Source organism: Euphorbia lathyris, chromosome 8, assembly GCF_963576675.1.
Source record: "Euphorbia lathyris chromosome 8, ddEupLath1.1, whole genome shotgun sequence".
Classification (NCBI taxonomy): Eukaryota; Viridiplantae; Streptophyta; class Magnoliopsida; order Malpighiales; family Euphorbiaceae; genus Euphorbia; species Euphorbia lathyris.
Genome location: NC_088917.1, coordinates 77319908 through 77327155, shown reverse-complemented (window position 1 = coordinate 77327155; position 7248 = coordinate 77319908).

The following is a 7248-nucleotide window of genomic DNA, read 5'->3' as shown; positions in this document are numbered from 1 at the left end:
AGTACGTTAAATTGCTCACGAGCCAGAGGCTTTGTGAAGATATCTGCAAGCTGTTCATTTGTAGGAACGTAGGTCAGCTTGATCTCACCCTTGAGTACATGATCCCTTATGAAGTGATGCCTTATGCTGACATGCTTCATCCTGCTGTGTTGAATTGGATTTTTGGATAAGTCAATGGCACTCTTGTTGTCACATTTGACTTCTATTGTTTCTGTTTTTACACCATAATCCTCAAGCTATTGCTTTATCCATAGGACTTGAGCCACACAGCTTCCAGCAGCAATGTACTCAGCTTCAGTTGTTGACAAGGCCACTGATGATTGCTTCTTGCTAAACTAAGATACTAGACAGCTTCCAAGGAAGTGACACCCTCCTGAAGTACTCTTACGCTCTAGCTTATCTCGTCCATAGTCAGCATCAGTGTATCCAATGAGTGTAAAGTCATTTGTATTTGGATACCATAAACCTGCATTAACTGAGCTCTGCAAATATCTAAAAATTCTTTTTACAGCTATAAGATGAGATTCTCTGGGGTCAGCTTGATATCTCACGCAATAACATATTGAGTACTGAATGTCAGGCCTACTTGCCGTAAGATAAAGTAGAGAGCCAATCATACCTCGATATAATTTGCTATCTACCGACTTACCTTTCTCGTCAGCACAAAGGACAGTGTCAGTACCCACTAGGGTAGATATGGGCTTGCATTCTTCCATATCGAATTTCTTTAACATTTCTTTGGCGTACTTAGACTGACTAATGAAGATGCCATTCTTTCCTTGCTTGATTTGAAGTCCAAGGAAGAAGTTGAGTTCGCCCATCATAGACATCTCGAACTCAGTTTGCATCTGTTTACTAAATTCTTTGCACATAGATTCGTCAGTAGCACCAAAATTTATATTATCTACGTAAATTTGTGCTAGCAGGGTATTTTTACCCTTCTTCTTAATGAACAAGGTTGTGTCAGCTTTACCTCTGACATAGTTCCTGGTTAGCAGGAAATTGGTCAACCTCTCATACCAAGCACGAGGTGCTTGTTTCAGGTCGTACAAGGCCTTCTTGAGTTTATAAACGTGGTTTGGAAACTTTGGATCTTCAAACCCAGGAGGCTGACTAACATACATCTCTTTGTTTATAAATCCATTAAGAAAAGCAATTTTAAAATCCATTTGATATAGCTTGAAATTCATGAAACTAGCATATGCACATAATATACGTATAGCCTCTAACCTAGCTACGGGTGCAAAGGTCTCACCATAGTCAATGCCCTCTTGCTGACTATAGCCTTGGGCTACAAGACGGGCTTTGTTCCTGACTATATTGCCTTACTCATCTAGTTTATTTCTAAAGACCCACTTAGTTCCTATGGTCTTTTGATTCCTAGGTTTTGGTACTAAATCCCATACCTCGTTTCTTTTGAACTGATCAAGCTCCTCTTACATAGCATTGATCCAATGTTCGTCGTGCTCAGCATCTGAGAAGTTCTTTGGTTCATGTACTGAGACGAATGCAACATTGCTGAGATATTTTCTAAGCTGATCTCTTGTCATCGGCCTATTTTCAGCAGCATCAAGAATGGACTTCTCCGAATGTCCTCTTGGAATTTTGATTTCTTTGGGCAATGTTGAGTTGTCTGGAATAGGTGTTTCTACAATATCTGCAGGAGTAGATTGGTCAGCAAAGGTAATTTCGGGTTCGAGTTTACCTTTGGTCAGCCCTTGTGGTGATGACTCAGCAGCTCCATTTTGGTCAGCGGAAGCTGAGCTTGGTTCATCTTCGGCAGACTGAATTGTCTTTCCTGCAGGGTCAGTTTCATCGAACTCGATATGGACAGACTCCTCTACAACTTGAGTTCGTTTATTATACACCCTATATGCTTTACTGTTAGTTGAGTACCCTAAAAAGATCGCTTCGTCAGCTTTAGCATCAAATTTAGCAAGGTTATCTTTTGTGTTGAGTATAAAACATTTACACCCAAAGGCACGAAAGTAGCCAATGTTGGGCTTTCGTCCTTTCCAAAGTTCATAAGGGGTTTTCTTGAGTATAGGTCTAACTAAAGCCCTATTCAGTATATAACATGCTGTGTGGACAGCTTCACCCCAGAAGTACTTTGGAAGCCTATTTTCGCTCAGCATTGTCCTAGCAATTTCGACTATAGTTCTGTTCTTCCTTTCAACTACCCCATTTTGTTGAGGCGTCCTAGGAGCAGAAAAGTTATGGTCAATGCCACTGACTTCACAGAATTCATCAAACTGTTGGTTTTTGAATTCTCCGCCATTATCACTTCTGATATGAGCTACTCTTAGGTCTTTATCATTTTCAAGCTTTTTAATCAATGTTGTGAACATCTCAAATGTTTCATCCTTTCTACTCAGCAAGATGATCCAAGTATACCGAGAGAAATCGTCTATAATGACTAAGGAAAATTTCTTACCGCCCAAGCTGAATGGCTGGACAGGTCCGAAAAGGTCCATGTGTAGTAATTCCAATGGTCTCTTGGTTGAGACAATATTTTTACTTTGAAAAGACTTCTTAGTTTGTTTACCTTGCTGACAAGCATTACATAATTGATTTTTCTCAAATTTCAATTTGGGCAATCCCTCAACTAATTGCTTTCTAGCTAATTTGGCAAGGAGATCCATGCTCACATGACCAAGTCTCCTATGCCATAGACAAGAGTTATCCTCTTTAGACACTAAGCATATATTTTTAGAAAACTGTTTTTCTAAACTCAACATATATACATTGTCAACACGAGGGGCAGTTAGAATTAAATTGTTTGTTTTTCCCTCGAGTATCTGACACTGAGTGTCATCAAATACAACCTTTCTACCACTGTCACACAGCTGAGCTATGCTCAGTAGGTTATACTTGAGACCTTTAACTAAGGAGAATGACTCAATAGTAGGGTTACCTCCGATAGTGCTCGATCCTACTATCTTACCCTTTTTATTGTCTCCAAAGCTTACGTTTCCACCTCGTTTAAGCTCAAGTGTGATGAACTGAGTTTCATCACCGGTCATGTGCCTTGAGCATGCACTGTCAATATACCACAGTTTTGATTTCTCCACGCATCTTAGGCTCACCTGCATTTTAAACTATTCATCTTTAGGTACCCAATTCTTGTTGGGTCCTCGTTTGTTAGTGCGAACAGGTGAAGCATCATATTTTATCTTGTGACGACATACATTTATGATGTGGCCTTGTTTATCACAGAAGTCACAATAAGTTACTGTTGAAACACCTTTCCACGAGATTTTGATTTGACAAAATAATCCATGATTAAGAGACAATTAAATTTAAGTGCTTTGATTTAATTGTACTAATATATTTGTTCAATGTTAAGTATAAATGTATATATCAAAAAGAAAAGACAGGACGAAGTCAGCATGATATCACGACACAAGCTGGGTAAAGTGGAACTCAGCACAAAAGAAGATGAGTCATCTTCAGAACAGAAGCTTAAATATCAAGTCAATCAATGAAGCTGAGTGGAACGGAACTCAGTATCAAAAGTAGAAAAGACTTCTTGTAAACTATGTCTTACAGAACGAAGCTGACCATGGAAGTTGAGTAAAAGAGAACTCAGTATCTGAATTGGCAACAATCAAAAGACAATGAATAACAAAGTCATGCCGAGTGATCCTCAGGACAGCACCAATGATCCGTTAGCTAAAAGACAAGCCCGACAACTGTCTGAACCAATAATAGGAACCTCGGAATTACGCACAGAAATGATTTCGAGATGCATGGGTCAAACGTCCGTTAGCTAAAAGACGAAACCTGTACAAGAAGACAAAACTACAAGAAAAGGACAAGCCTGACACCTGAGGAAATCAGACGACAGGATTGGCCTGCAAGCCTGAAGTTGACCAGAACCTTGTCTCCCAAAAGAGCCGTTTTGGATTCAACGGACAAATCAAATTCAAATGATTTGATCTTCAGATTGCAACTATAAAAGGGACAAGCATACCTCTTGAATATTTGCCGAATTACAGAAAATAAAAGAGAGAAAAATACAAGCAAAAAGCACATCAAAACAAAAAGAGATCTTACACTTAACTTTCTATTCTTGTGTAAAAGCTAGAGTGATTTTTGTAATCATCTAAAGTGTTCTTCATTCGAAAAGAACAATTTGTATCAATTGTAAATTGAGAGTGTTGTGCTGAGTGTTTGGTTGTAAATACTTAGTGGTAGAGAAACCTAAGTGTTCGGTTATAACACTTAGTAGGAGTTGAGTAGACGAATAGAGGAAGGTACTATTGCATATTCAACTGCCTTGTAAACGGTTTGTGCTCTATGTTTAAAGAGCTCAGTATTGGATTTAAAAAGCCCGGAGGGACTCTAGGGACTGGACGTAGGCGGAGAGGCCGAACCAGGATAAGTCGTGCTGAGTAATCTCTGAACTCTCTCAATATATATATATCTGTATGTGTTGCTTGTTATTTTTACTTAGTATATAAATTGTTCACGCTGACTCTGAGTAAATAAGTGTGCTGAGTTGGAAGCTGACCACATAAGTGTCAATTCCCAACTTACAAGTAAAACAGTTCTAGTCAACATCTGACTAAAGCTGTCTTACGACAAAATCGGCCGTGCTGACCAAAAGTTGAGTTAATCAACTCAAAGAATTATATTAAGTCAGCTTAATTAAAAATCGAAAAAATTTATATTAGTTCCTAACCCCCCCCCCCCCCTTTGGAACTAATCACATGGGACCAACAAGTGGTATCAGAGCCAAATAGCTCACTATTCAAAGATTTAACAATCTTGAGCTGATCCCGATAAATGGCTGAGAACAGCACTCGTTTCCTTCCCGGGAACCAAACAACACAGATACTCCCAGAAGGATTATCAATTAGTCGGCCTCCCCTATTCTTTGGATCCAATTATACATTCTGGAAGAATAGGATGAAGAACTTCATTCAAGCCACAAACATGAGTGCATGGCTTGCAATAGTTCAAGGCCCTTATGTGCCATACAAAACTGTTGACAATGAGAAAGTTGTTAAGAGTGAAACTGAGTGGTCAGAAGATGACCTTAAAAAATTACAAAACAATGCTTCGACTATCAATATGCTTCACTGTGCGTTAGATGCTGCAGAATACAATAAGATTTCAGGTTGCGAGTCAGCACAGGAGATTTGGAAAAAGCTTGAAGTAACCTACGAAGGTATAAGCAAGGTCAAGGAGTCAAAGGTGAATCAACATATGAGATTATACGAGCTGTTCGAGATGAACGACAATGAGGACATCTCCGAAATGAATGCTAGATTCACCAACATTACAAATGAGCTAAAGAGGCTCGGCAAGAACTTCACTGAAGAAGAGCAGTTGAAGAAAATCCTGAGATTCTTACCAAAGAGTTGGCAAGCTAAGAAAACTGCCGTGGAGGAGGCTCAAGACTTGACCACATATAAATATGACGAGCTGATCGGATCTCTGCTGACTCATGAGATCTCTATGAAAAATTTTGAAGCAAAAGAAAAGTCAGAAGACAAGAAACAAAAATCACTTGTCATGAAAGCTGACTCAACTGAAGCTGACTCATCAGATGATGAGGAAATGGCCATGTTCACGAGAAAGATGAAGAAGCTGTTCAGAAAGAATGAAAAGAACAGCAAGAGGCCATTCAGAAGAGGTGATAGGTACAAAGCTGAGTCGAGTGACAAATACAAAAAGGACAGCTCCAAGCCTGTCACGTGCTTTGAGTGCCATCAAATGGGCACATTAAGTCAAGCTGTCCTAATCTAAATAAAGACAAAAAGGGAAGCAAAAAGGCAATGCTAGCCACATGGAGTGACAGTGACGACTCAACATCGTCAGAAGCTAAAGTCACTGAGTCGGCAAACATATGCTTCATGGCCGATGACGTTGCTGACCACACCCAATCTGAGCATGCTGACCTCTTTGAAGAATCTGAACAGGAGGAATACTCAAATGAGGTAACATCCTTACACTTGCTTAGAAAAGAAATGATTAACACCCTGAGTGATTTATATACACTAACTAAAAAGTGTAATAAGAAAATAAAGGCACTCAACAGGCAGTGTGACGAGATTGAAGAGGTCAAACTTAGTGACCTCCGATATCTTCTCCAAGACAACTCAACTTTGCACAGCAACATGTAAATTATGCACAAGTTTGTCTCGGAGGTCCAATCAGATTCAAAGAAACTGAGAAAGGATGTCACAAACCTTCAGAACCAAATGAAAGGTTCAAACAAATCCCATGCTGAGTACTCAGGTACTAGTCAGCATAGACAACTCACTCAATGTGACTGTTGTGGGAAAAGGGGTCACACAAGAGATGTGTGTTGGTATAACAAGCGGAATGTCCAATGTGACTTCTGCGAAAAGAAAGGACATACCACTAAGGTATGTTGGCATGCTCAGCACAATGGTGCTGACCAAAAACAAAGTCACCCTAAGAGGGTAACATTCTGTGACTTCTGTGGTAAAGCTGGCCACACAATAAAAGTATGCCGTCACAAGTTAAAATATGACTTTGCACCTATTTATGCTAACAAACGAGGACCCAAAAAGAATTGGGTACCTAAAGATGAATGATTCAAAATGCAGGTGAGCCTGAGGTGCGTGGAGAAGTCAAAACTGTGGTATATTGACAGTGCATGCTCGAGGCATATGACTGGTGATGAAACTCAGTTCATCACACTTGAGCTTAAACGAGGTGGAAACGTAAGCTTTGGAGACAATAAGAAGGGTAAGATAGTAAGATCAGGCACTATCGGAGGTAACCCCACCATTGAGTCAGTCTCCTTAGTTAAGGGTCTCAAATATAACCTATTGAGCATAGCTCAGCTTTGTGATAGCGGTAGACAGGTTATATTTGATGCTACTCAGTGTCGGATACTCGAGGGAAAAACAAACAAATTGATTTTAACTGCTCCTCGTGTTGACAATGTATATATGTTGAGTTTAGAAAAACAGTTTTCCAAAAATATATGCTTAATGTCTAAAGAGGATAACTCCTGGCTATGGCATAGGAGACTTGGTCATGTAAGCATGGACCTCCTAGCCAAATTAGCTAGAAAGCAACTAGTTGAGGGATTGCCCAAATTGAAATTTGAAAAAGATCAATTATGTAATGCTTGTCAACAAGGTAAACAAACGAAAAAGTCTTTTCAAAGTAAAAACATTGTCTCAACCAAGAGACCATTGGAATTACTACACTTGGACCTTTTCGGACCTGTCCAGCAACTTAGCTTGGGCGGTAAGAAATTCTCCT